Source organism: Nipponia nippon, unplaced genomic scaffold (genome assembly GCF_047370975.1).
Source record: "Nipponia nippon isolate SJK-2023a ecotype South Korea unplaced genomic scaffold, ASM4737097v1 scaffold_4, whole genome shotgun sequence".
NCBI classification, from domain to species: domain Eukaryota; kingdom Metazoa; phylum Chordata; class Aves; order Pelecaniformes; family Threskiornithidae; genus Nipponia; species Nipponia nippon.
This window is the reverse complement of record NW_028262358.1, coordinates 106,405,599-106,431,999: the sequence shown is the minus strand read 5'-3', so window position 1 is coordinate 106,431,999 and position 26,401 is coordinate 106,405,599. Positions and strand designations below refer to the sequence as shown.

The following is a 26,401-nucleotide window of genomic DNA, read 5'->3' as shown; positions in this document are numbered from 1 at the left end:
TCATTCTGCCCGCATGACAGTTTTAACTTACTGTGACTACTCATATATGTGTATAAGGTATCCCTGTTCGGTACCTTTAACTTTCCCTTTTTGCCGTTTTGGACCTTCCATCATCTTTGAGGTAGCTGTTCTTCTTTCAGTTTGTATTTGCATTCTATGAATGAGTTTAGTTTTTAATCTTTTCGCATAAGCTGTTCCCTCCATTTCCTTAATTATTGTTGTTTGGTTGGGTTTTTTTCTGAATTCTCCAATATGTTAACATCTCTGTGGGCCTGCTCCTCTTTCTTGCTGAAGTTAATGGGAAAAAATGAAGGTGCGTTACTTCTCAGAACACTTCCTGCAATTTTTTTCCTGTTTCCATAATAAGATTTTTTTTCTTCAGCTGACTCAAATGTATGAGCATTTTGCAGTTTCTGTATCTAATGGGACTAGAACTATGTCTATCCTGAGTACACGTAGTCATCACCTAGCTCAACCAATTCTTCTAGCTGGCAGGCCTTTTATTAACTTTACCATGTCTGACTGGCTTCCAGACCAGACACAGTTTGCATTCTGCCAGCCTGAAACATGGGCAAAATTTGCTTGCAACTCTACATGCCTGCATGGAAACACTTTGAGGACATGATCAGTAATTTTGAGCATCTGGGGCCAGCAACACTGATGAAAATACTATTTAGTCAGAGTCCTTTGCTAAATATCAGAAGTACTGCTTACATATTCACATGAAAGCTGCAGTGTGAATATTCTGAAGCTGTCATCCTTAAGATACCTACTATTTTAGGTACTTTCCAAAATAATGCTAAGTGTTCGTATCACTCTAGACAGTAAAATTGTTCCCTCATATGTGTGGCTCCAAATGGAGAATGTTCAGGCTAAGTGTTTTTATGGAGCCACCAGCATTTTGTCTGGGACTGGGCATTTGATCCCTGTGATTTCTTTCCCCATTTGTAATGGCTTTTGACATTTTGGACAGTGTATTTGAGGAAAAGAGATGCTTGGGGGCTAACAGCAAGCAGTTATTCAATATTCTAGGGGATTTCTGCACATATGGATGCACTCATATACACGTCTTTTTGCTCAGTGGTTCACGGGGACCAGACACTAGACAGTTTCAGGATAAAAACTTCATAGCTGCAAGAACAAAAAGTAGTGCACCACCACTTTACAGATACTGAAGAATATTTGTGCCCCACTTGTGCATAAATTACTACTTTGAGTACAGTGTGAGCAATATTTTGTGCATAACCTTATGACTGAGACAAGGTCTGCTTGAAATAATTTCTTTTCCTCCGAGCCTTACATGTATTATGCTTTGTCTGAGTTGTCTGGGTGAAGCCCACTTATTCTTATTAAGATGTAGTTTCCACAATGTCCTTGTGCTTGTGCTGGAGCAGTATTTGCAAGTTCTTCTGAGTCTCATCAAAGTGATCTTTACACCCCCTTACTGAATATGGTATGATCAATTCTAACCTGCTGCTTTAACAAAAGTCAGTAAGTGGGGAAAATATCAGACAGATCATAGAATCTTCAAGGTTGGAAAAGACCCTTAAGATCATCGAGTCCAACCATCAACCTAGCACTGCCAAGTCCATCTATACCATGTCTTCAAGCACCGTATCTGTCCGTTCTTTAAATACCTCCAGGGATGGAGACTCAACCAGTTCCCTGGGCAGCCTGTTCCAGTGCCTGACCACCCTCTTGGTGAAGAAGTTCTTCCTAATATCTAACCTAAACCTCCCCTGGCGCAGCTTGAGCCCGTTTCCTCTCGTTCTATCACTCGTTACTAGGGAGAAGAGGCCGACCCCCACCTCGCTACAACCTCCTTTCAGGTAGTTGTAGAGAGCAATAAGGTCTCCCCTCAGCCTCCTCTTCTCCAGGCTAAACAACCCCAGCTCCCTCAGCTGCTCCTCATACGACTTGTGCTCCAGACCCTTCACCAACTTCGTTGCCCTCCTCTGGACACACTCCAGCACCTCGATGTCCTTCTTAGAGTGAGGGGCCCAAAACTGAACACAGTACTCGAGGTGCAGCCTCACCAGTGCCAAATACAGGGGCAGTATCACCTCCCTGGTCCTGCTGGCCACACTATTCTTGATACAGGCCAGGATGCCATTGGCCCTCTTGGCCACCTGAGCACACTGCTGGCTCATGTTCAGGTGGCTGTCAACCAACACCCCCAAGTCTTTTTCTGCCAGGCAGCTCTCCAGCCACTCCTCCCCCAGCCTGTAGCATTGCACAGGGTTGTTGTGACCGAAGTGCAGGACCCAGCACTTAGCCTTGTTGAACCTCATACAGTTGGCCCCGGCCCAACGATCCAGCCTGTCCAGGTCCCTCTGCAGGGCTTTCCTACCCTCCAGCAGATCAACACTTCCACCCAACTTGGTGTCATCTGCAGACTTAGTGAGGGTGCACTCGATCCCCTCATCCAGATCATCAGTGAAGATATTGAACAGGACTGGCCCCAGTACTGAGCCCTGGGGAACACCACTTGTGACTGGCCACCAACTGGATTTGACTCCATTCACCACCACTCTCTGGGCTCGGCCGTCCAGCCAGTTTTTAACCCAGCGCAGAGTGCACCCATCCAAGCCGTGTGCAGCCAGCTTCTCCAGGAGAATGCTGTGGGAGACAGTGTCAAAGGCCTTACTAAAGTCCAAGCAGGCAACATCCACAGCCTTCCCCTCGTCCATTAAGCGGGTCACCTTGTCATAGAAGGAGACCAGGTTAGTGAAGCAGGATCTCCCTTTCATAAACCCATGCTGGCTGGGCCTGATCCCTCGGTTGTCCCACACTTGCTGCATAATGGCACTCAAGATGATCTGCTCCATGACCTTCCCCGGCACCGAGGTCAGGCTGACAGACCTGTAGTTCCCGGGATCCTCCTTCCGACCCTTCTTGTAGAGGGGTGTCACGTTTCCTAGCTATTATCAGCTATTATCAGTTATTAGCTATTATCAGTATTATATTATCAGTAAATTGGCAAGATCTTTATGGATTGGGAGGGACTGTTTTTCAGATTCTCTCATGGATGTGGAGGTGGGGACTGAGCTACTGGAATGGCCAGTATCTGCTAAACACTGTTAGCACCAGCTTTTCTGGCTAATCCTTGCAAAGAACTTAGTTAGCCAACCGGCCCATGGTGCCCCTTCCCAACTGGAGATTTCACAGGAGCCAGCCATTAATTACCAGAGGGCTGCTCAACTTCAGATTGGGAAAAGTAGTTACCCCATGCGCATATACTCAGTAAATGCTCAGGCTTAGTGGCTATCATAACACCCTGGGCTGGTGTTGCTGGGCATGCTAAATGCCAGTGTTAGGAAAAGATAGGGGAGATTAAGGAATGTAAGGATTAGTGGCACTGTAAGGGCTTTCTATTCCTGGGCCATTGCCACTGTTCATTTTCACTGACATTAATAAATACAGCATGAGCCAAGGAGTAGCATCCTAATAGCTTCATTACGTGGAAATCTGCTTGTTTCCTAAAAAAAAAAAAAAAAGCAAAAGAAACACATTTCAGCGTATAGGTTAGAGTTCAGACTGTAATTTCATATTCCAGGACAACAGTTGCACTGTATGCTTTAACTTTTGCCTATGATGCTATGTTTACCAGTCTGGTAAATAGTCTGCTGCTAGGCTGGGGAATATTCCTGGTAGCTCTTGAAAGCATAGACATTTCAAATGGACAGCAATTATAGTACTCGCACAGCCTGAGCTTTCTGTCCAGTAGAAAAGGGGTTAAAACTTAATAAGGATTGGGCAGGAGGAAGGGAAAAAAACCCTAGGCAGAATGTCTCCACACAGAGAAACAGAGAACAGTTAATTTGTGCTCCAAACTGCCAAGGACAGCAGAAAAAAGCAACCAGTATAAATAATTAAAGCAGAGATTAGATAAATATTTGGGGAGGGGGTACTGTGATGGTGTAATTGCTAATGTTGAGGAGAGGTGGACTTCTGTGCTTCCTGGCCCCTTTTGTTCTAAGGTTTCCTACAGCCCATTACTTAGTAGCCTGCCACATGCCATCATTTTTAGGGTTTAAACCACATTTTTTTTTAAAGCTTGCATAAGAATGAACTGTAGAACACAGGCTGGGATGTGACTCTGTCGTGCAATATGGCTTTATGATTCATTCATTTCCCCAGACTTTATTTCTCCAGAGCGGGTCCTGGGTTGGCATCCTGAGCCCTGCAAAGATCCACAGGGCTGAGTGGAAGGAATATAAATGCTTCACTGGAGCCAGACTCAGGCTGGGGCAGTTGCTGTCAATACGCTGAAGTTGAAATACATTGACAGGGTGGTGGGGGAGGTGTTCTGCAGTGCTGCAGATCCCAGGAATACCTTATCTTGGGAGTAGAGAATTAGAATTTTTTTATACGTTCACCAACACGGTTGTTTCTTGTTTCAGAGATAAACAGCTACAACATCAGGTAACCAACAGAGCTTGGGTTTTATTGTTTAAAAGGGGAAAGAAACCAAACGTTTTAGTAACAAGGAGTAGCTTTACACATGAATATATATATTAAAAATACTTAAATACTATAGAAAATCAAACTTGAAGCAAATCTTCCACAAATTAAATATTTTTCTATTGAAGGAAGGGGAAGCAAGTGAGGAACTTACATCGAAATATTCAATGTTCAGTGCATAATTTCTAACAAAGCCTTTAAAAACAAAGCTTTCATTAAAATACTCTTCAGAGCTCAGAAATACTCGCAAACACATCAAAGGGCACAAGAGCTCTATTAATTTATCAATTAAACCGCTTTGATTTTTGGTGTCTGTTTTCCTGTGTTCGCATTCTTATCTTTCACGGTACGCGCTGGTAGCCGTGTAAGAACGCCCCGTACGCGCGGCGGGGCTCTGCGCCCCGGCCCCTGCTGCGGTGATGGGGGGGTCACCCGCGGCCCCGCGGTGCCCGCACGTCCCCCGAGCGGTGCTCTCGCTCACGCACTGCAGCCAGCCTGCGCGGCGAGCCCAGCCGGGCGCTCCTGGAGACAGGGACATGCAAGGTACCATTTTTTTTTTTTTTTTTAGCAGGCTGTAAATGATTCCTATTCTTTGCTCCACAGAACATCCGATGTGGTGCCCAATCGGCTGAGAAAGCTGCGCAGACGTCAGCGCCTGTGCGTGTGTGTGTGCGTGTGTGTGTGTGTCTGCACAGCCAACTGCAGCTGGAACCTCCATTAGAGCAGCCCTATTGATTTCTGGTTCACACTGCAGTTAACAGGGCTAGAGTGCAGGGCGGGGGGGAGAAAAAGGCAGGGGAAAAAAAATAATCCCAGCGGCTTAAAAACAGGAATTAACCGGAGGCACATCGGGGTGTATGTGCATATGTACAGCACATACACGCCGGTTTCGAGACATATGCCGCTGTGCTGTTTGCTTAAAAAAACCCACCAAACCCACCAACAAAAATCCCCAGGCAGAGCAATCCCCACCCACACCTCACGAAACAACGGTCTGCCCAGGTTTCTGATCCCGTGCGTGCATGGATCGATGTTTTCTCGATGCTGTTTTTGCACACCGAAGCTGCCCGCAAAATGCTTCTATTTCATCGAAGGACTACAGGGGATGCATGCTTTAAATGGCTCTTTCTCTATGCACGCACTTATCTGCTTGGGGAACGGGGGGGCAGAAATACAGCTCGGCGTCTGTCAAACACGGTGCATGGAGAGCTCCAGGAAGTCGCTCTGGGTTTACTGGCAGTCATTTTCTCGTGATGCATAATGCACAAGGTGCCATTGCAAGCTGAGGTGTAAAAACGGGGGAAAGAATGATGTTTGTGGTAGTGACTGAGCTTTCCTCTTCCTCTGAGGTTTCTTTCCCAGCTAATATCTGGGAATAATTTATAGCTGCATGTTAATATGTTGTCTTGGTATTTCAGCACATCTGCGAAGAAAATCCCTGCAAAGCAAGTGTGTCTTTTCACAATCACTGCATGTCAGTCTGGCAAACTCTAGCTGTGAGCAGTATACAAGGAAGGGGGGGAACCCCCCATCACCGTTATCTGTTTAGGGGGTGGGGGAAGGGGCGACGGTAATACCTTTAAAAAACCGAAAGGCGGTAAGCCATTATTAGCAAAAGCTATATTGAGCATGCTTGCCAGACAGGCAGCGCAGCTCAGCTCTAGTTCCGCCCAGACATGTGCCTTGCCATTTTCATTTTAATCAGTCTGCTCAGGATGGCTGCTGATTCATTTTGCGGGATGGCCCCCTGGGAGCCAAGGTGGAAGCCTGAGGCGAGCTGCTATTGCATCAATGCAGCACTCCACATCAGACACAGGGAGGGGAGGCAAGGCTTCGGCAGCAGATCGAGTTCAAAATACCAGCCTCGCTATTAAAAAACAAACCAGCACCCCCCCTCCAACAAATAAAACCTCTGTGAAAATAATAAAAAAATAAAAAAAAGAGGAAAAACCCGACACCCCCCTCCCCGAATCATTAAATTAGCGGAGCAAAATCTCTTCTGCTCCTTCCTTCCCCTTGTACCCTGGAATCGCTGGAGCTACCATTTCTTTTCACAGCTCCTCGTTTAAAAAGAAAAAGGACGCTCTCTATTTCTCTATTTACCTGATAACTAGCTGGGGGTGGGATACCTGATTTAGCTGGAGACTTTGATTTGTGGGATTGACAACCTTATTATGCAGTGAGCTTATTATTGATATTATTCTGCTCTCGGTTGCCATGACCACCTTGTGAGAGACATTCAATTTTCTCTCTTCCATCATCATTATCTATGAGGCCATCTGTTGTGGAAAATGAATTCAGCCTCATTTGCATGACTGATAAGCAAATTTTTTTTTATCTATTTAACAGAAGGTCATATGCCGGGGATTTGGAGCTGGTGAAAAAAAAAAAAAAAAGTGGAGGAAAAAAAAAAAAGGCATCTCGAGAGGATGAGTGGGAGTGCGTGCATTAGAGGATGTATGTGGAAGTAAAACAGATCCCTCAGGCCTGCTAGCCTATCCTACTGCATTTGTCATTCCTGCCAGGGCGACATTTTTTTCCCCCTAAGCTTCTGCACACTAAAGAGAGTGAGAGCTTTTTCCCTGCAGTCTTCTTGAAGCCCCCCTGATTTTTTTACTCAGTGTTGGTGGGTGTATTTTAATATATATATATTTTTTGAATTCCCTGGAACATGGGGTATCTTTTCAGTGTTCAATGAAGAAAAAAGCAGCCTTTTCTGGGTCTCTGTGGTATGCTTCTTACTCCTCATCCTTTCAAAGTTGTAGTAAGCCAGGGTGTTTCTTAACCGTGCTGAAATGTCTTGCTTATGTTTAACTTGTAGATGGTTAAGGGTGCAGGTGTGGGCTGTGTTTTGTGCAGGGTGGGGGCTGATTCTTGTAGCTAACTGGAAAGATTATTGTGATTTTTGCAGTCATTCTGTAGCTTGTACTTAAATGTCCGTTGTTTGCTCTTTTCAAGTTCTTCTGGCAATACTGCTGTGCAGCCGAAATTATATCGGGCTGTAGAATAGCGGATAAAAAATCCTAAAGTGTGTGTTTACTATATGAACGCATAATGTTGCATGCATTAAGCATGTTGTTGTTTATATAAACTTGCTGCATGTTGGACGGTACTTGTTTGATATGGAGAACCGGGGACAAAAACTTCACAGATTGGAATGCTCAAGTCTCCTGACAGCTGAGTACAATTAAATAAAAGATTATAAGATACTATGTTTTTACACTAAAACAACATTTGAAAACAGTGGATTTGTACTTTAAAGGGGAACACTTGTATAAGAGTAGTATTTTGAAAGAACACTATCATCTTAAATGTTTCATATCTATAATAGTTTAAAGAGAAGAAGCTTTGTAAATAAGGGATGGTTAATTCAGTTAACTCTCTGAGAACGTCATAGTCTATACTTCAGTTTTAAAATAGTTCAGATAAGTATGACTGTGGTCCATGCACATTTAGTGCAAATTTGTTAATCTTTATTAATTTAGTGCTAAGAAGTAACTGAAGAATATAAAAGAAAATTACTTATATTAGTAAAAAAGAAAGTACTTAGTCCCTTATGGAAGAGACGTTACACAGGTTTGCTTCTTTTATTTGCCACTAACAAAGATTAAACTTAACGGAACAGAAGCATGCCATTTTCTTCTGAGTACTGAACAACGTGCACAGCCTCATCTAGGCAAAGAGGAGGGTTTTTTTTTTAACGTTTATTTGTTTTCTGCAGAAGTCGAGTGTGCATAGAAGTAGAGTTTTTACATGATAAATGCTTTGCATGGTTGACGATACTCCTTTTAAAGACAGAAAAGGAGATATACAGTACTCTCTTTCTGGCAAATAAATACATTTGGGTTTTATTTATAATCTACGGGGAATCTCTTTTTATATTTCGTGCTTGCAACAGAGAAATGGTCGTGGATGCTGAATTTCAGGTGGAGAGAAGTTTCACTTTTACTGAGGTCAGCTAGAGACCAGATCTCTGACTTGTCTACATTAAGTAACTTACTCTAAATTACTTGATTAGAATTCCTCTTTCTTTGTTTTAGAAACCACCCTGCAACAGATCTAGGATTAACTTGTCGTGATAACCTATTGCTGACAGTTGTTTCAAGGGTACTCTTTTCTCCTACCCCTCTGATTTCAGAAAGAGCATCTTTCTTGCAGATTTTATAAAAGGAGTAAGATTTCGTACTCCTTTGGCATCGGCCATATTTATCATGCCTATTGGACTTTGCGTTGGAAGTTAGATCACAGAACTAGTTTCACACTCGGAGTTCAGTCCAGCGCAGCTCTGGCGGCTGGGGTGGGTTGCCTGGAACGGTACGAGTTTCCTCAATGGACTCCAGCTGGAAGTAACGGGATACTGTGTGTGAGCAGGCTGTCTCGTAGCACGCAAAGGTTGAGGTCTCCGTCTTATCCCCTCCTCCCCCCTCCACTTGAATCGTCAGCATCTTCCAAAGGCTCCTGAATAAAACCCGGTAAACTTCGAGAAAAGCCTAACAGATAACACAGTCGGCTCCCTTCCCCTGCCCCCCAAAAGTTAATTACCGAGCTTGGTTGGATTCCTCCTTGCCACCCTGACATTTGACTGCTGCTAATTCACTGATTAATCTCATTAATGTGATTATAGCAGGATTTGGAGTTGGCTGCCATTGTTCCGCAGGCAGCGCTGCTCAGCCCCAGCGCCTGCCGCCCCGCGCTGCGCGGCGCCGCTTTCCCGGGGGCGGCGGGGCCAGGGCGCGGGCTCTGCCCGCCGGGCGGCCCGCGCCTTTCAGCACCGGGAGCTGTCCGCCGCGGCCCGGCCGCGGGGGAGGACGCGCCCTCGTCGCCCTAATGACTCTGCTCGTCGAGGTAAAGGCGGGAGAGGCTTTATGCCTTCTAATTAGGCGATGTGAGGATGGCTGTGGTAAAGCACCAAGTCGCTGCCTTTAAATACTGCTTCCTTTCTTTTACAAGCTGCCTTCGCCTGCATTTTGTTTTCTCCGAGAGGTCCACGGGGCAGGGTAGTTTAAACAGTACTTCCTTGCAGCCTGGCAATTTAACCCTCAGAACGTGAGGGACATTACAGGTGTTGCCATACTTAGCCAGACTTTTTCTTCCTAGTCAAAGAGTGCTTTGTTGAGCTAAATGCCTTCATTTATCTTGTTTTTGTGCCAATAAACAACGTATCCAGCTCACCGCCTCAAAATTACGTTTGCCCTCACCAGCACTATTGTCCCTAGGGTCTTTCCTCCCCGTTTTCCGGAGTTTGACAATAGGAAGCATTTTATTGATTGAAACTTGGTCTGGAAGATCTTTTTAAGGTTTCATTATACATATAAATGACTTTTGCAGTCGTCAGTTGCAACGGTATTTTATATTCAAATTTGCAGGTTAGGCGGTTTTAAATCAGACTTGGAATAACTTCTTTAAAGTAAGGCACTTTACATAGCATTAGGGCATGATCTGCTCTGCCCTATTTGGTATTTTGACTTTTATTATCTAGGAGTTACATTGTTATCATTTAATAACTGCCAATTGCACATGCGCAGTAACTTTTTTTTTTTTTTTTAATATCTTCTCTTTCATTTGTATTCTTTATGAGCATGACCCTGTGCTGGAAACTGAAGCCACCCATTAAACTCTATTGTGTGAAGGATTTGCCAGGACGAGCAGCGAACTCCTGCAAATCACTAAATTAAAAATACTTTTAAGACAAAGTGTCCTGCTGAGAAAAAGGTGGGATCTGTTAAAGAACACACTACATTTTAAAAGACGTGAGCATAGTAAATGTCAGTGAAACCTCTGCAGCCATTGCAATCTATGGATAAATAATAATTTACGTTCAAAACTGACAAAGTGCACTGAAACCGAAAAAGTCTGTTGCTTTTTTACTATACGTTTGACTTTCACGTAGTTTTTCAGTCACTGATACCATATTCTTAATAGGGTTTCCTATTTTCCTTTAATTTCCTTTTCTTCCCATTTCTTTCCCACCCAAAATCAAAAGCCCAGTGAGTAAAGTATTGTCTCCTTAGCTGCTTTAGAGAACTATACGTTTAAAGGATGTATAAAATAGGACTGTATAGGAACAGGTTTTAACAGTGACAGCCACAATATGCAGGCCAATTAAGGCTGCTCGTTAGCGGGTATATTCTTGTAATACTCCTGTCAAGCTGAAATTGTACTCCCTTATTGACAGTAGTGGGTTCGTCTGATGCTTGAATTCTGCTTTCTGTGTTTGTCTGGTGTTTCAAGTCTCGTTAGAAACTGCTACCAGCGAGAAAGTAAAAGAAATGGAAGGTTTTCAAGCATACTTTACCTGAAATTTGCTAACCTGGCTAACTTAACCTTCAGGAAAAATACTGTGCTCTCATTAACGCTGCTTAAACATGACCTGCATCTCCTTTTCCCCATGGATAATGCGCGTTGACGAGACACAGGCTGGGGGAGGGAGAATCCAACCCACAACATTAAACCCATACCCTAACGTCTTATGGAGGATAATTAGGCCAATGAATCACCAGTCTCCCAAATTTTTTTTCACACTGGTCTTTTTGTAAATGTTTCTAATTTATGCAGTCATCCCCCCCCCCCAACTCTCACCAATACAGGATTTATATACATTCTGCCCCGATTAAAGCAAGTATTGTTTTTGTCTTCAGTGGGAGGAGCACCGGGCCATTTCTTTGTGTCATCCCGAAGGCTGGACAAGATGATGAGGTTTTTTTCCGGCTAAATCGCCTTCAAAAAGTTTGAAAACACCTGACATGATATGTGTGCCACATAGTCGCCTTCACTGTCTTACTACGGCTAGCCAGGATCTAACATAAAGAGGTTGGCAGGGGAGGAAAGACAAGCCTTGATTTTTGAAACGCGAATACAGTTATCCAAAGATTCTGCACGCAAACCTTACGTTGGAAATGACGGGATCCTCCGTGGGGGTGTAGATACCCCTGTACACTGACAGAGGGGCCCTTTGATCGCCAGGTGTGCGTGAGCTTCTCAGGCTACATTGATTTGGGTGGAAAAAACCCAACCTGACATGCCCTCGCTACGACACGAACATGGTAGCTCTCTTTCCCCGCTACGAGGAGGCTGCTCTCCCCGCAGACCCGCTCCCCCGGCCCCCGCCCGGCGCGGCGCCCTCCGCGCTCCCCGCCCGCACCTGCGGCCCGGCCGCGGCGTCGCTCCCGAGGGCTCCGCGCCTCGGCCTCGGGGGAGCCCTGCCAGTGCGGGGAGATGTAATCAGAGATGACAGAGAAAAATTAAGGGGAAAAAAAAAAAAAAAAAAACAACAACCAAACCGCGAGCGAGGTGGAGATGGGGGGCGGGGGAAGAGACACGTAAGTCCTTTTTTTGCTTTCTGAGGGAAACACTGCGTTTTCCACCAAAAGCGTGGAAGTCGTGAGGGCTCTGCTATTGTTAGTCCCTTCCCCAGCAGGCTGGCTCTCCTCTGAATCCCTCTGACAAACTTCCCCCCCCAAAGCCCCTCTCCTGCCATCGGAGCGCGGCTGCGGAGCTGCCGTGATGGCTCGGGATGCGAAGGGCTGGTACGCGGAGCGTCGCCTTCGCTTCAGAGCGCAGTGTGATTGCTGGCACGGCTAGGTGGGGGGGAATGGTAACCTCGGCAGCCACCGACATGTCTGGTCTCCACACGTCAGGCAGCGGGCTCGGGAGGGATTACCTCCCAGGGCTGGAGGAGGGTGTTCCTTGCGATTTTTGGGTCAGACTCCCCCGCCTCAGCGGCGGCCAGCAGGGTCTGCCCGCGGTGCCCTGCCAGCTGCGGGGCTGCCCGCACCGAGCACCGCCGCGGCGGGGGGGGGGGTGCGGGGAGGAGGGGGCTGCGGCAGCACAATGGCAACGAGGAGGGCAAGGAAAGCGGCAGGCGCGGCGTGTGCACAGGGAGGGCGTACGGGCTGTGTGTCTGCGCTGGCCAGGGTCCTTCCCCTGCGAAAGGCAGCCTGCCTGCGGGAACGGACGCTGAGGGCGGGCTTCTGCGGGGCAGCGCTGGGGACCCGGCGAGAGGCGCGGCGGGGCCCGGGGCAGGGCCGGGCACGGCCGGGCCGAGCCCGCGGGGGCGTGCGGAGCCGTGCCAATGCGGGGGGGGGGGCCGCCGCCTCCGCCTAAAGATCACAGCTTGTCACGCTGCTACCGAAATGACATTTCGGGGACGGGTTTAAACGAAGTGACTCCCCGCTGGCAAGCCGCTCCCGTCGCAGGGGCATCCGGCTGCCCGGGGGCGAGCCCCGCAGGGAGGCTGCCCGGGGGCGGGCGCACGGCGGCGGAAAGCCTCTGCAACAGCTTTGCGAGGCGGTGAGGTGCCTCTTCCCCGTTATTGTCTGTGCGACACGTTTAGTACCGCGGTCCCTGCCTCAGCGGAGGCAGCAAGAGCCACAAAATCCACGTCAAATTGCTGGGGAAAACGCCGTTAAGGGGCACATGCAAATCTGGCCCTTTTTGCCTGCGAGCCCCTGTTTACGTTTGGGTTGTTGATCACGCAAAGTTGAGCCGCGCAAGGCTGCTAATCTTTTCCTCTGGAAACAGTTCGTTTCTTTTGTTTCAGAGGGGAGAAGATGGTGTAGCAGGTACAATAACCGAGGCTTCCGCCATCCAGCTGGAGTGGCACCCCAGCGGCAAAACAACGTCGGTTTTCAATCATTATTTTCCTTTACAGACACACTTAGAGGCCTAATTTTTTTTTCTTTTTTTTTTTTTGGGGGGGGGGGGCTGTTCTCTAACGGAGACACCATTTTACGCTGGCAGCGGCGGCAGGGGAGTATTTTTAGCGGTCTCCCCTCCCGGGCGGCTGCGGCGTTTCCGCCTTCCCCTCTATTCGGTGGAATACAGCGCCGCCGCGGCGCCCCCCGCCGCCGGGGAGCCCGGCCCGGGGTGCCGGGGAGGGCGCCGAGCGCGGCCCCAGCCCTGCCCGCCTCCTGCCGCGCCGGCGGGGGCTGGGCGTGCGCGGCCGCGGCGGGCAGCGGCACCCGCGCGGCGGGGCCGGGGAAATGGATGTGCGTCGCGCTGCTTAAAGGATGCGGGCTGAGGCGGGGTAAGTCAGCGCTCTGCTACGGATGCTGTTCTGCTGCAGTGATGTGGTCTCTGAGGGAACCTGGGCTCGATGCATGCTACGCTGCCTGGGCTTCCTCCAGCCCGTCGCCTCTCTGCTGCTCTTAAATGGAGGTTACAGCTGATCCATCAGCCCCAGAGCTGCACGCATGCCCATCTTCTCAGCGTTCAGTGGTGGCAACTTATTAATTTCTGCCTTCGACTTCAGGCCCGTTGGTTTCCTGTCTGAAAGCATTATTACTTTTGTCCATGTGGCAAAATAATTAGCATACAGATGAGAAGGGATCCTGCCTCTGAGCCTCAGTCGCAGGAGAAGATGTGCAGTGGAAAGTTGATTGGATGAATGGAGAACAAATGGTGGGCGTTCAAAAGCATTAGGAGAGTTTTGTTGTCGTGGAGCAGGTTTGTCAGTTTTCTGGGTGAATCTCGTAAGATGGAAGGCAGGGTGGCTGGTACCGAGACGACTGCTTGACAGACTGTGGCCTACTTGAAGGTGCACGTTTGGACTGCATGCATAGATAATTCATTTGGACTACTTTGTTTTGCAATTCTACGACTTTCTCTTTGCTATTCCCTCAAGGTAAATATGTCCTTTTATCACCGTTGTTGTTTGCAGGGCACTTTGCTGTTGTTCACAAAGTGATGGAAAGTTCAACTCTTTGGGCAGTTAACAAAAGAATAGCTGGGTTTTGTACTTCTCCTCTTCTCCCACCCCAGCTCCTCAAGTCATCCTCCTGTGCCTAGAGCTGGAGGAGGCTGAGCAGCTCAGGGCCCGATCCTGCTCTCCCTGAAGTCAACGGGGAGTTTGACATTGCTTCCAGTGAAAACGGGATCAAGCTCTCAGTGGTTGTTGTTTTAATAACGACTGCTAGAAATGTCAGATTTCTGCTTCCTATTTTCTAGAACAATGTGGGCAGACCTGTAAAATTAGCAACTACTGTTTCAATGAAAGCCCAGATGTGCTTAGTTTTGATTGGTGTGGTATGCATTTTCTTGGCTGAAAGGGAAAAAAAATGCTTATTTAACACAAACTCACTTGTAATGCTAAAAACTGAAGTTATTGATTGACAAATTACTAGTGATTCTCTCAGCTCCAAATATCTCCGTTATATATGTCCTTATAAAAGCTTCTTTATTGAAAGGAGAAAACAAAAGAAGAAAATAAACAAGCTATCTTTGAATTACATATTTTTTTGCCTGATAATAACACTGAGTCAGACTGGAATCCCACTTCTCGAACAGAGCATCCATTGATAGGCATTTCTTATATAATTCTGATGCTGTGTATAAAATATGGGGGGCTTTAACATTTAGTTACATTTGCCTTTTTTCATGTAGTCATTTAGGAATATTTTTATCCAATTTTAATGATTCTTAATCTCCTTAAAAATGGTGATTTTCATTTTAACTGACCTAATTTTGAAACTGCAGTTAAGGTTGAGGTTAAGTAGAAATTATTATCCTTTAATTGTCTTTACATAGTTCTTGTGACTATTGTAGAACTGTTTAATGAATGATTTGCTTTAATTTGAGAGATGTGGGGTTTTTGTTACCTTTAATTATGTTGTTTTGGAGAACAACAGCATACAGTTCCGAACGATATTTAGTTTTTACCTCGATCCTTTTTTTTTTTAATTGACATTTCAGTTTTGTGTGATAGTTTATTTTCAAAAATTACCAAACAAATAAAATTCTTTGTCATGTCACTCTGCAAACAACAACAAAAAAATATTGGAACAAACTGTTAACCCTTAGTAGGCAGTTAGCAGGTACTCCTGATGATTTATCAACGTTCTTGAAGTTTGGAATGATAAGGTTAAACTTGGTGGTATAGTCTGGTGAATATATATGTTTATACTTGTTTGCAATATGACACATTTAAAAACAATTGAGATGGCAACATAACACTCCTAACATTAGAAATACAGAGTGATATAAGACTGTATGCAATAAAACAGGATTTTTCACTGGGGAAAAAAAAAGTCATGATTATATTTTTTTAAAAACTGCATTGATTTATCAAGTGAAACAAAGGGAAGAGTAAATGATTACAATGAGTAAATGCAGAATTTGGTACATTTTAAACTAATCTAAGAGTAGATTAAATTTTGTATGCATTTTACAGCCTGAACTTTCTGGAGAGTGAATGTTCTTCCCCCCCCCCCCCCCCCCCCATTATTTTAACCAACAAGAGCAATAGTTAAATACTAAACATTTGCAGTGGTTTCTTTGTTTTAGATTCACATACCCAGTTATATGCCCATATTTTCCAAAAGGGCATCAATTTTATTGTAGAAGTTCTTAGTTCATAGTATGACTTTGTTGTTTTACTCTACAACCTTGTATCTTACATATTATAGAATTGAGCAACTGTGTGTTTGGAGACAAAGACAATTAAGAAAGAAGAGGAGCTACTTCATTGTATTCAGAGGTGTATTATTTCTCCAGATTTGTTAAGGACCATTTTTGAGGGTGTCTTTTTTTCTGTTCTTTTCTATTTTGTCTGATTTTTGTGTTGAGGAGATGAATAAGATATGCAAAGGAGTATTTTGATTGCATACACATACATGCATACACGTATGCGGCAATTTATTAGCTAGGCATAGAAACTTTGCCATATGAATGGCAAAAAAGGTACTGTTTTGAAAACTGTTCTTCTGCACCAGTCAGGCTTTTACGTGGACTCCAAAAGAATGAAAATATAATTCCCATCCATCAGCATTTCCACGGGAAATCAGCATGTGCATTTCTTTTTAAGTGCATTGCAGAAGCACATTTATAAAACAAAGTTCTCTGTGTTAGAACCTATTTCTTGATCAACTCTGAGCACAGTCATTGTTTTGCTGACCGATTCAGTGGTGGAAAAGTACTTTGCTATGAAATACGTATACAACACTGAATATCCTTATAGAAATATTGAATTTAATATCAATTTGCCTGAACTTGATAAATGTTTGCATCGTGTTGATCAACTTTCAATAAAGATGTGAAGTTCTTGATAGTACAGTACAAGAAAACTTCATGGCTGTAGATTACTTACTGACCTTTTCTTTCGAATAATAGAAGTGATGAGAAATCCTAATAAGATTATAAATGATGTTTTAAACAGAAGTGCAGCCAGATTTCTATGGAATGAAAATGGGTGCAGACCAAATAGCATCATATTCTCCACATATCCTAGATTAAAAAGTCACAAGAAGAGCAAATCAAAGCTTTTGTAGGCTGTTGACAAAGATTATCTCTTTAGAATCCTTCACAGTATTCTGCTTTGATTAGAACCACTCTGCCTGTTTTAGCCCTAGAAGAAAAAGCAGCAAAACGTAATGAAACTGAAATGAAGGGGGAACGTCTTGTGTTGGGAGGGGGAGTAGGATGTGGAGATAGACAGACAAAAACCACAATAGGATTTTTGATCCCTTGAAAGGGATCATACTTTTAGTCAGGAAAACAGTAAACATCATTATTAGATTGGATTTAAAATCTGATCTCAGATCAGATTTGCAGTGTATATACTAGCTCAGTATGCTTGCAGTGCAGCTGCAGATGTGGAACACGGTCACCAAGTAGCAAAACTAGCCAACTTGGTTGTGGAAATAACCAAGGCTGCAGGGCGCCCTATAGAGATCCATCAAATCAGGTCTGGTATAGAGCTGTCTGGTAGGTTGTAAACATTAAGAAATCAATGTTGCGTCTGCCAGTAGACCCTTTGGTTTGCTGAAACTCCCACCAGTCTAATACATCTGGGCAATTGGTTTCAGAAGCCAGTTTTCTTGAGGATAAATTTTATGTATCTTGAGGGTCCATCATAACCAAATTGATTATAGCTCTGCACCAGGCAAACTCGTAAACATCTGTAAGATCACAGATTTTCAACCAAACCAGCACTGGGGTCTATTACTTTGTGAAGTATTAAAAGTCTACATCTCTCATACCTTATGTCAGCATGCCATTTTTTAATCAGGAAGTTGATTAAAAAGGACATGGTATACTACAGATGTATGTTCACTTGGCATAACTTCAGCTGTTTCAGTCGGAATCTGGCAAGTGCTGTCCGTCACTAGGTGCAGTGGTGAAAAGAACCAGTGCAAAGCAGCAATTTTAAAAAAATTATTTCCATGATAGGTTTTAAGAAGGCTGCTGTTTTGTTCCTACTTTGCATGAGCCTGCTCCTGACCCCAAAGGAAAGACAGCAATGAGCTTGGGATCAGGCCTGTAATATCTTTTTATGGAGTGGTAGGCCAAACATATTTCTTATGCAGCTCCAGTAAAATCAAAAGAAAACATGCCTCGCTTTCTCATGTTTTTGTAATTAATAAGATTGTTTACAGACAGAATGTAAGGGAGAGTACAGTAACCATTCGAAAGAGTCTTTAGGCTGCTCACTGAACGGCTAATTTTTTCCAGTCTCTCTGGTGATGTTTCACCCCCTCCCTCCAGAAATGGTGATACTTGAAAGATGTAATGCCACAATATTTATATTACATATCAATAGCTTGCTTTATTTTTCCAAGGGAAATTCCCTTTTCTCCTCCTGTCTCTAGCCAATACTGGAGGATATTACCAAGGGAATAAAATTTTATGCCTAATTTTAGTGTTCCTCTGCCTAATGTGGTGTGAATAAGTACCATGTTACAGCATTTAACCTAGTCCATCTTTGTCACTTCCTGAACAGTTCCTCGGTTCAAATAAAATAGCCAAAATGCAGAAAGAGAAGATATCCAAGGTTTGTTATGAGGATAAACTGTAGGGACTGCTTGTTCTTTCTCTTGAAGTAGATGCTCTGGCATTCCTTCTAGTGCTGCAGCAGGGCATTCTCTTGCATAAGGAATACCCTTGAAAGGGGTTCCCCAGGCCACTTGTGATACTGTGAGTCAGTGGCTCATCCCTTTATTTCTTATCTCTTTCCCCAGAATTAGTTGTTAAATCAGATGTCTTAATTTTCTGAATTTCTGAGTCGCTTGTACCCATCCGGCTTCTAAATAAGCACTGGTGATTTGTTTTAGCAATTCCTCTGTTGTCTGAAGAGGAAAAGGCCCATGTCTAAATATGAAACTATGTTTATAACAACTTTGCACGCATAGTGGCTGTCATGTCCCATGCATAAATATTCAGGATTGTTTTTTGGGTATGTGCATATTTACGAAGAAATAAAACTGTTATGTCATAGAAAATGATAAGGTTGAGTGCAGGGCTTTTTATTTTCTGTGTATCTTTATAGTGCTCTTGGCATGTCTAAGACAAGTTGTTATGAATTCAGAAAGGTGTTTCTGCAGTGTCTTGGTTATGCAGCATAGTTTGGCTGATTTAAAAATCCACAAAACCAAACTCCTTGGGCTTGGAGTTGACACTACAGAGCAGGGCTTGTGTTTTTTCAGCATGTGCACACACAAAGTCCATTCCGGGTCTTGCTAGGAAACACATAGAGTTTACACAGGTCAGGTTAAACAATCTTCACACATAGAAAAAGTTGTCTGTTCCAGCAGTGGTAAGATGCCTGCACAGGTGGTGTGTTACTTATTTACTAAGAGAAACAAACTTACTAAGTTCATCAAGAATTTCATAATCCTCTGACCCTTTGACTGTGACCATTCTGCTCCCAATCTCAAGCTCCAGTTTTCATCAAACTCCAGATTTCATCACTTCCAGTGATGAAAAAACATTTTTCTCAACCTTTTAAAATACTCTGCATGTTTGGATCTACCTGAGCTTAAGGGCATTACTCTGTGTGAAGTTACTGGACCTCCATATTCCAGGAAAGTAGCATACTTCAGTCCTCGGGTAGTAGGCACAGGCCAGGCTGCAGCATTCTCACCAGGAGTAAGGTGTTTTTTGGACACTGCAAGTAAAAGATGCAGAGGCTGTGATGAGAGGAATGAGTAACAATGTCACGGCAGGGAAAAAGAATCAAACGTTCGATTAAAAGGAAGCTACCAGTGGAAGAGCTGAGGTCTTATTGACCAGTATACGGAATGTGATGCTAAAGAAAATTAGAACTTCATGACCCTTGGACATATGACCTCAAAAAAGAGAAGAAAAAGAACCTCAGAAATGGATATGGACAACAAGCTTGTTGAGAAGGGGTACACAGAGGAATCAGGAGGCATACTTGGATGGAAGTCAGGAGTACTTCATGAACCCAAAGACCAGCTGGAAAAGCGAAGGAAGCTCAGGTAGGTTTATTCGCATATGCTACTTCTGCTAGTCTGTTTTTTCTTTTTCTTTTTTTTTAACTTTCTTTCACAGCCCTAAGAACTCATCCTTTCTCTTCCATTTTTCCACCCCTCTCTTAGGATAGTGTCTAATTATAAGGGGACAGGGAACAAAGAAAATGCCTTCGAAATAGCCAGTTTATTTTAACAATACTCCTATATGCACTGTCAATCATAAGTTTAAAAAGATAAGATAGAATAGTCCACACCCAGTATTCATAAATGTGTGCTGAATATACATGAATGTATGTGGGCATGTAGAATTTCTGTGACTAAATATCAATTTAGTCACAGGGGCAAAACCAATGACATTGAAACAGATACCTTAGTATGCCGTTAAAACATATGGGAAACATAAGACTGTTTGCATGCAGTCTTGTAACTGGTCGCCAAAACTGTTTTCTGTGAATAAAATGTAGACATGTAGTATGAACCTTCATACATGCAGTCCCTGGCTTTCTGAGAGGAAATAAAATTCAAAATATTTATTTTTTTATTCAGGGAAAGAAAGTAGAGACGTTTTGTTGTTGGTTCAGAGAATCTGCTCACTGAATTAAACAATAGCAGCTATCCATTTCCATTTGTGGATTTTCAGGTCGATCTTTGCATGAACATCCCCTTTTACCTTCAGGACACTGTCAGCATTTTTCAGCATGTATTCTTGTAAACTTTGAGAGTGAGTGTCTAGAAAGGCCTGTTTTACTTTTCCTTTTTCAGTGTGTTACTGCCTCACCTTTATCAGTTCTGGAGAAGTGCTTGTTGCAAAAAGGCTGGTAATGTGTCTGGGTGAACTCCAGCTGCTCTGAAGAACCTTCTCAGGGGTCTCTGCACTTTATGAACAGATCATTGCCTGTTCAGTTGTAGTTACTGCCATGTTTTTACAGCTGGTATATGTGGTAGTCCATACCCTGTATGCCAGCTCTTCAAAAGGTGATAGACTTAAAGTAGCCATCATTGATGGACCTTCTGAACTGCCCACCACGAGACTGATGCATTTCGTATTTTATGAGAAAAAATATATATGGGAGAAGGATGGAGATTTTTATCTATGACCTTTCCAATCTAACAATGCCTTTTTTTGTTTTGTTGTTGCTTATCAGTGACCTTGGCTGAGAAGGAGCAGATGATGATTAGAAGAAAGAAAAAAAGAAAAGGGTAGATCTTTTCCATAGGTCTTTTTGGCCTTTATGACACAACAGACTGGAGAAAAGGCACACTTGAACAGTCTACCTTGAAGACCAAGCATCCTGATTTAGCAAATGTGGGCACTGCAAAGCAGTGTGGAACAAAACACCCAGTCATTTCACTGCAGCAGCCACTGTGCTTCATAGACAGATCTGCGGAGCAGGTCTCATCCCATATACCTTCTTTTTTTACCTCCTACCTGCCCAAGAGCCAGCACAGATTGCCACAGTGTTAATTCCAGCCAGCTCCAGTGGAAAATAAGGGCATATGACAAGAGTGCACATATGTTAGTGACTCATGCACCCTGCACTTCTTATTTGTCATTTTATATGTTGTTTGTTACGGTTAATAAATTTTTATTTTGTGAAAACTGTGATGTATTTGTTCTGTTTAAAAAACTGATATGCAACACCCTTTTCCTATACCTGCACTTCTTGCCAAATTCAGTAAAATTCAATTTTTTAGCAGTCATAAGTATAGCTTACTCAAAGAGCAGAACAAGCAGATTCAAAGCCGTGCTGCCAATAACACATATCAGAGTATGTTTCTGAGGCTTCCAGAAATTGTATTCAGACTGACTCCTATAATTGCTCTTTTGTGTTCAGAATCACCAGTCTTTCTACTCTCACTGAAAGCATCTTCATTTTTGTTTTTAGAAGCATTTTTAATTTTCCAAATATTCATCAGAAGCCACTGAACAATTCCTATATCTTTGTTTCCAGATGCCAGGTAAATCACTTCAGGAACTAGGAGAGAAAAGATAGAGCAGCTTTTTGAGGATTACAGTTAATAAAGTAACTGTATCTTTATAAATATTGTGGTCTAGAAAACTGTCTTTGCATTATTGCATTGAAAAGGATTCGTGAAAATGTGAGCTTTACATAGATTTCATAATTGCACAGAAATTAGTGAACCATCATTACTTCACGCAACTACGCAAGAGTCTTACTTATGTTTATGTACTTGGAAGTTAAGAGAAGTGGAAGTGGGATACCTTGCTTACTAATTCTCTTGCTTTCCTAAACTTTGCAAGAGTCACAGTTCTTACACCTTTATAGTAATCATATTCACTACAGATTTGTCAACACCAGGTTGCTAACCACTGGCAGCATCAGGGTTTACAGGTTTCCAGAGCCAGTACGCCACTAGTTTCTCAGGGTATACTCTGCTTTTCATTTTGAGGCATTTCCATTGAAAGGTTGATATAAACTCAGCACACAATTATAGGAAGTGAAATGACAATCTCCTCTATCTAAAAGCTTTGCTTCTGCTATTGCCCATGCTTGATTTACACCATGATTGTTCCAAGGGCTAAATGTCATGAGTCTTACTGTGTTTAACCAGTTGGGGAATACTTGTTCTTCATTGCAAGTTTTATCTTCTGCCTCCAGCATCTACTTCTCAATTTTCTTTCTTTCTTGAAAAATGTGCCGATACAATTGAAGCTCTGCACATGCAGGGAAAACAGGTACTACCCTATGAAAGAGACATAAGAAGTCCACTGATTTGTTCCATATCTGTTTCTAATGGTATAGACTGAGTATGGAAAACTGGAAGCATGAAAATGGGGAAATGAAGGAAGAACTAGGTGGTCTCAAAAAAAAAAAAACCAACAAAAAAAAAAACACAAAGAAAACAGGAATTGGGGGAAGCTGAGCCTAAAGTCTTAAAGTTCCTTAGGCAGAGTTCTGGGGTCCCACAGTGCACTGCAAGTATTTCCCCCCAAAATGTCTGCAAATTGCATTAACTGTCCTGAATTCCAAAATGTTTCTGGCTAGTAGAGTCGTTTATGGAGAACACGATATTTGTATGGGTCTTCATAAGTGCCTGTATAGAGTTCAAGGAGCATCTGGACAATGCTCTTAGTCATATGATTTAGTTTTTAGGTAGTCCTGCGAGGAGCAGGGAGTTGGACTTGATCCTTTTGTGTCCCTTCCAAGTTGAGATATTCTATGATTCTATGATTCAAGATACCATGAGTCCTAGACAAACCGCATTCCCAAGAGCCGTTGAGTGGCACAACTGTTACTGGGAAAGGTTTCTACTATAGGCTGGACTTTAAAATAATTAGCTATAAGAGAAATAAAGGTCTTTTCTTACTCATCTGTAGTATTGTGATGTAAGGATGCAAGTAAGTCAGGAGATGCCACCTGTCCCTTGTTTTGGCCAGCTGAGGGATGAAGAGAAAAAAAACTGAGGACTGGAAACTGAGAAAGCAAAATCAGTAGCTCTCCTGACAAATTTATTGTTGATATGTATTATGACTTTTCATATATGAGAATTACAGATTTCAGATCACAGCTTAACATTTTTAAAGAAGAAATTTTGACCTCACTGTTAATTGTAACCCTAAAATGACTAAAAATGTCTCAGTTAGTTAGTGTTCACACATACACTTCACTGTTATTTTTCTGCTGAAACATCAAAATGGTAGAGCCATGGTAACAGCAAAAAGAATTTGTCAGACTGCTTCATTAGTATAAGGAGACAATACATTTGCATGGCTACGTTTGCAGAGCCAGTGGCCTAATCCTTTTCCACTGAAGTCATTGAGAATTTCTTCAGGGGAAGAATGCATTTTGTATTAGTTTCTAGGTTCTTCAGCTGTTAACTTACTTTTCCAGTATGGCTTTCAAAGCAATTAAATTTAAAATATAATTATTAACCCATGCTTTATCAATTGAATTCTTGATTGCTTTATCATTTTGCCCAAAGCTCTGAATACTAAATTTGAGTTTGGCATGTCACTGCTGTAAGTAGTTTCTTGATCAACCATTACCTTGGTTGTGGTAAGCTTAAAAACAATCTTCCCCAAGAGGTATCACACCCATGACATAAGCCAAGAAGTATTTTACTGTCCTCTCCAGAGGCATGTTGCTGCACCTGCTTACAGGTAGCCTGAAACACTAATGATCAAAACAGTATCAAATTGAAAGGCATAGGATATCCGTATTAATCAACCCTTCTCTTAACTAAGCAGTCTATAACTGATACATTCATAATCTTTTGTGGTAGGATCCTGACTGCTTCTGGAAAATAATCTTTTAAATATATTCATCTGTTGCCTCTTCATCTTTCTGGAAGCTTTTTTGCTGCCTTGAACTGTGCACAGAGATTTTACTGACATAATTAAAAAAATCTGCATGCAAATGAAGAGCATACAACTGGTTTAAGTATGCACACTCTTATACGCATCATACAAGACAACAGACAAGTTTGAATGCAGTGCTGCAAATATTGAGAACCAACTACATAATATATTAATAATTGCAGATGTCTGCCAGGAACATTGGGAGGAATCTTATCCTTCAGAAAACAAGATATCTGTTTATAGACAGAACATAGCAGAATAAAAACCTGATTTTTGTATGACATACTCACCTGGGTGCTCATATTGAACCTCATAGGTCTATTCGTCTGCTGCTCGTAGGTTAAACTTAAATGTTTACAGAATTAGGGCATAAGCATGTGAATCAGAGATCAAGTTCACTTCTTAAATGAAGTTTTGAGACAAAATAAACTGCATATTCACTAAAACTGGGGAGCTTTTTGAGTTCTTGTTATAAAAAACTATAAGTAGGACAATAAGGGAAAAAAAATCACAGTATTTGTCCTTCCAGAATGAAGTAGTTTGATTTCCTATTAGAAATGGTTTTTTTTTAGTACTTCCTTAACTTATGTTACAAAATAAACTACAATTAAATCCAAAATACTTTCAGTTAAATCAAATGATCCAGTTGAACTCATGACTTTACTACTAATTTTAAATTAACAAGAATGAACAAGTTAACCTCATTTGTCAAAATTTTTCTGGAGCTGAAATTGGAAAGATTTATGTCTCCTACAAGTTTACTTACTTCAGTGGGACTGAGATCCGCGCATCCCTAAATTCTGCCTAAAAGTGGCTTGTTTTTCCAAGCGCTCAGCAGGCACTGCTTGAAAGCCTCATGTCTCTGGTGAGGAGACAGGAGAGGAAGGGGATTCTCTCAACAGTAGGCATCTGCGTTTGGGCCTGCATGGTCAAAAAATTGTTTTCAACAAAACAACTGTAATCACTTGAGGTTCATTTACAGTTGTAGAGATTCCTGGTTTGTCACTGTATGGCAGAGATATAGAAAATAGATTTGGATATACCTCATATTGCTTGTGTAACATTGCACAACTTCTTTTGTCTTATGAAATGCTTTTGTGAATTATAGATAGCTTTAGATACAAATTAGCTGTACACTGCTTTGCAGTACACTGTTACCCTGATCCTTTTGCCCTTTTTGCCATTTTTTAGACCTCAGTAACAGTCATTGCATCTTTTCTAATACAAAAGACATTTTGCAAATTAACAGTGTGGCCTGGGAGCAGATCTACCAGTGTTACCACTAGCATTTCTAACCCATGCTACTCACTAATTTTAGAGGCTTTTTTTTTTTAACTGTTGCTATGTGCCAGCAAGGAAAAGAAAGTGAAGAGGGAAAATAAGAACAGGTTCCCCTTGATGGTGGTAAATAGTTTGGTGTTGTTTTTTAGATCTGTGAGAGATGCTACTTCTTGAAAGGATTTCAGTTTGATGGCACCACCTGAGAAGAAAATCTGAAAAAGAATAACAGAAGTAAAGGTGTTTTAGATGAGCCTTTACTAGCCTTTCCCTGGTGAACTGGGTGGAGGGGTGTAAGTCCATTCTCATTCCACTCAATGAGTTTTCTCTCTTTTCTGTCATCTACTTATTTGTCAACGAGCCAGTAACAGTATGTCTCCATTAAAATGGTCAAGTATGGGTGCAAAGTGTGCAAATATACCTGAGCTGGCTTTAATCACTCACTTTGTGCTGGAATAGCTGTAGAAGGTGCAAGGTGGTTGAGAAGATCCTCAGTTGTTCTGTTTTTTTTCTTTTCTTGAAAAACTGGTAAGAGTGTGGGGCATGAAATTTTACGAGGCTGATGGACTTACCAAGATAAGCAATCCATTTGTTTGAGTAAGGCGTAATTCATGTTTCCTTCCTGTTTTGTGTTTTGCAAGTAGGCTTTTTTGAGAGCAAGTTGATTACTAAGCGCCTGAGATAGCATGTTATGATGAAGTGACATAAAATGCTTGTACTAATATGCCTTAATAAAATGTTAAAACTGTGTATGCTGATCTAAGAATTAAAGAAGTGTAGAAGTAACTGTTTTATTTGATTAGATGAAAAAAAATAAAACAATATTTGTGACAGCTAGTCCTTGTAGTTAACAGCTCATCCAAGAGCTTATTTTGATGTAGAAACCATATTGTATTTAATTTACAGGATCGTACAAAAATTGGATTGGAAAGGATATCTGGAGGTCCAGTCCAATCCTCTTCTCAAAAGGGTTCAAATCAGGATAGAGCCATAATGAAGTCCAAAGTTCAGTCTACACAATAGCATGCAAGTATTGTGGAAGCATGTGAGAGGCTGTGAGAAAAAAAGAAGTGTGTTTAAATCAGGTTCTCGTAACTATTTGAATGTGACAATAGAGTATGATGCTCTAGCT

At 42.7% G+C, this 26,401-nt stretch overlaps 1 protein-coding gene across 17 annotated transcripts in view; it reads left to right on the top strand.

Moving 5' to 3' along the window:
- The first annotated feature begins 6,998 nt into the window (after positions 1 to 6,998).
- Positions 6,999 to 26,401, top strand: part of MYT1L (myelin transcription factor 1 like) — a 317,451-nt gene continuing 298,048 nt past the window's right edge. For 3 of the 17 annotated variants that reach the window (XM_087775991.1, XM_087775983.1, XM_087775985.1), the window contains exon 1: positions 13,681 to 14,086. The gene's annotated coding sequence lies outside the window, so the exon portion shown is untranslated. Of the gene's footprint in view, positions 7,091 to 13,402; positions 13,490 to 13,678; positions 14,087 to 26,401 lie in introns of those variants that run through there. The other 14 variants (XM_009466375.2, XM_087775986.1, XM_087775990.1 and 11 more) reach the window with 11 other exon arrangements.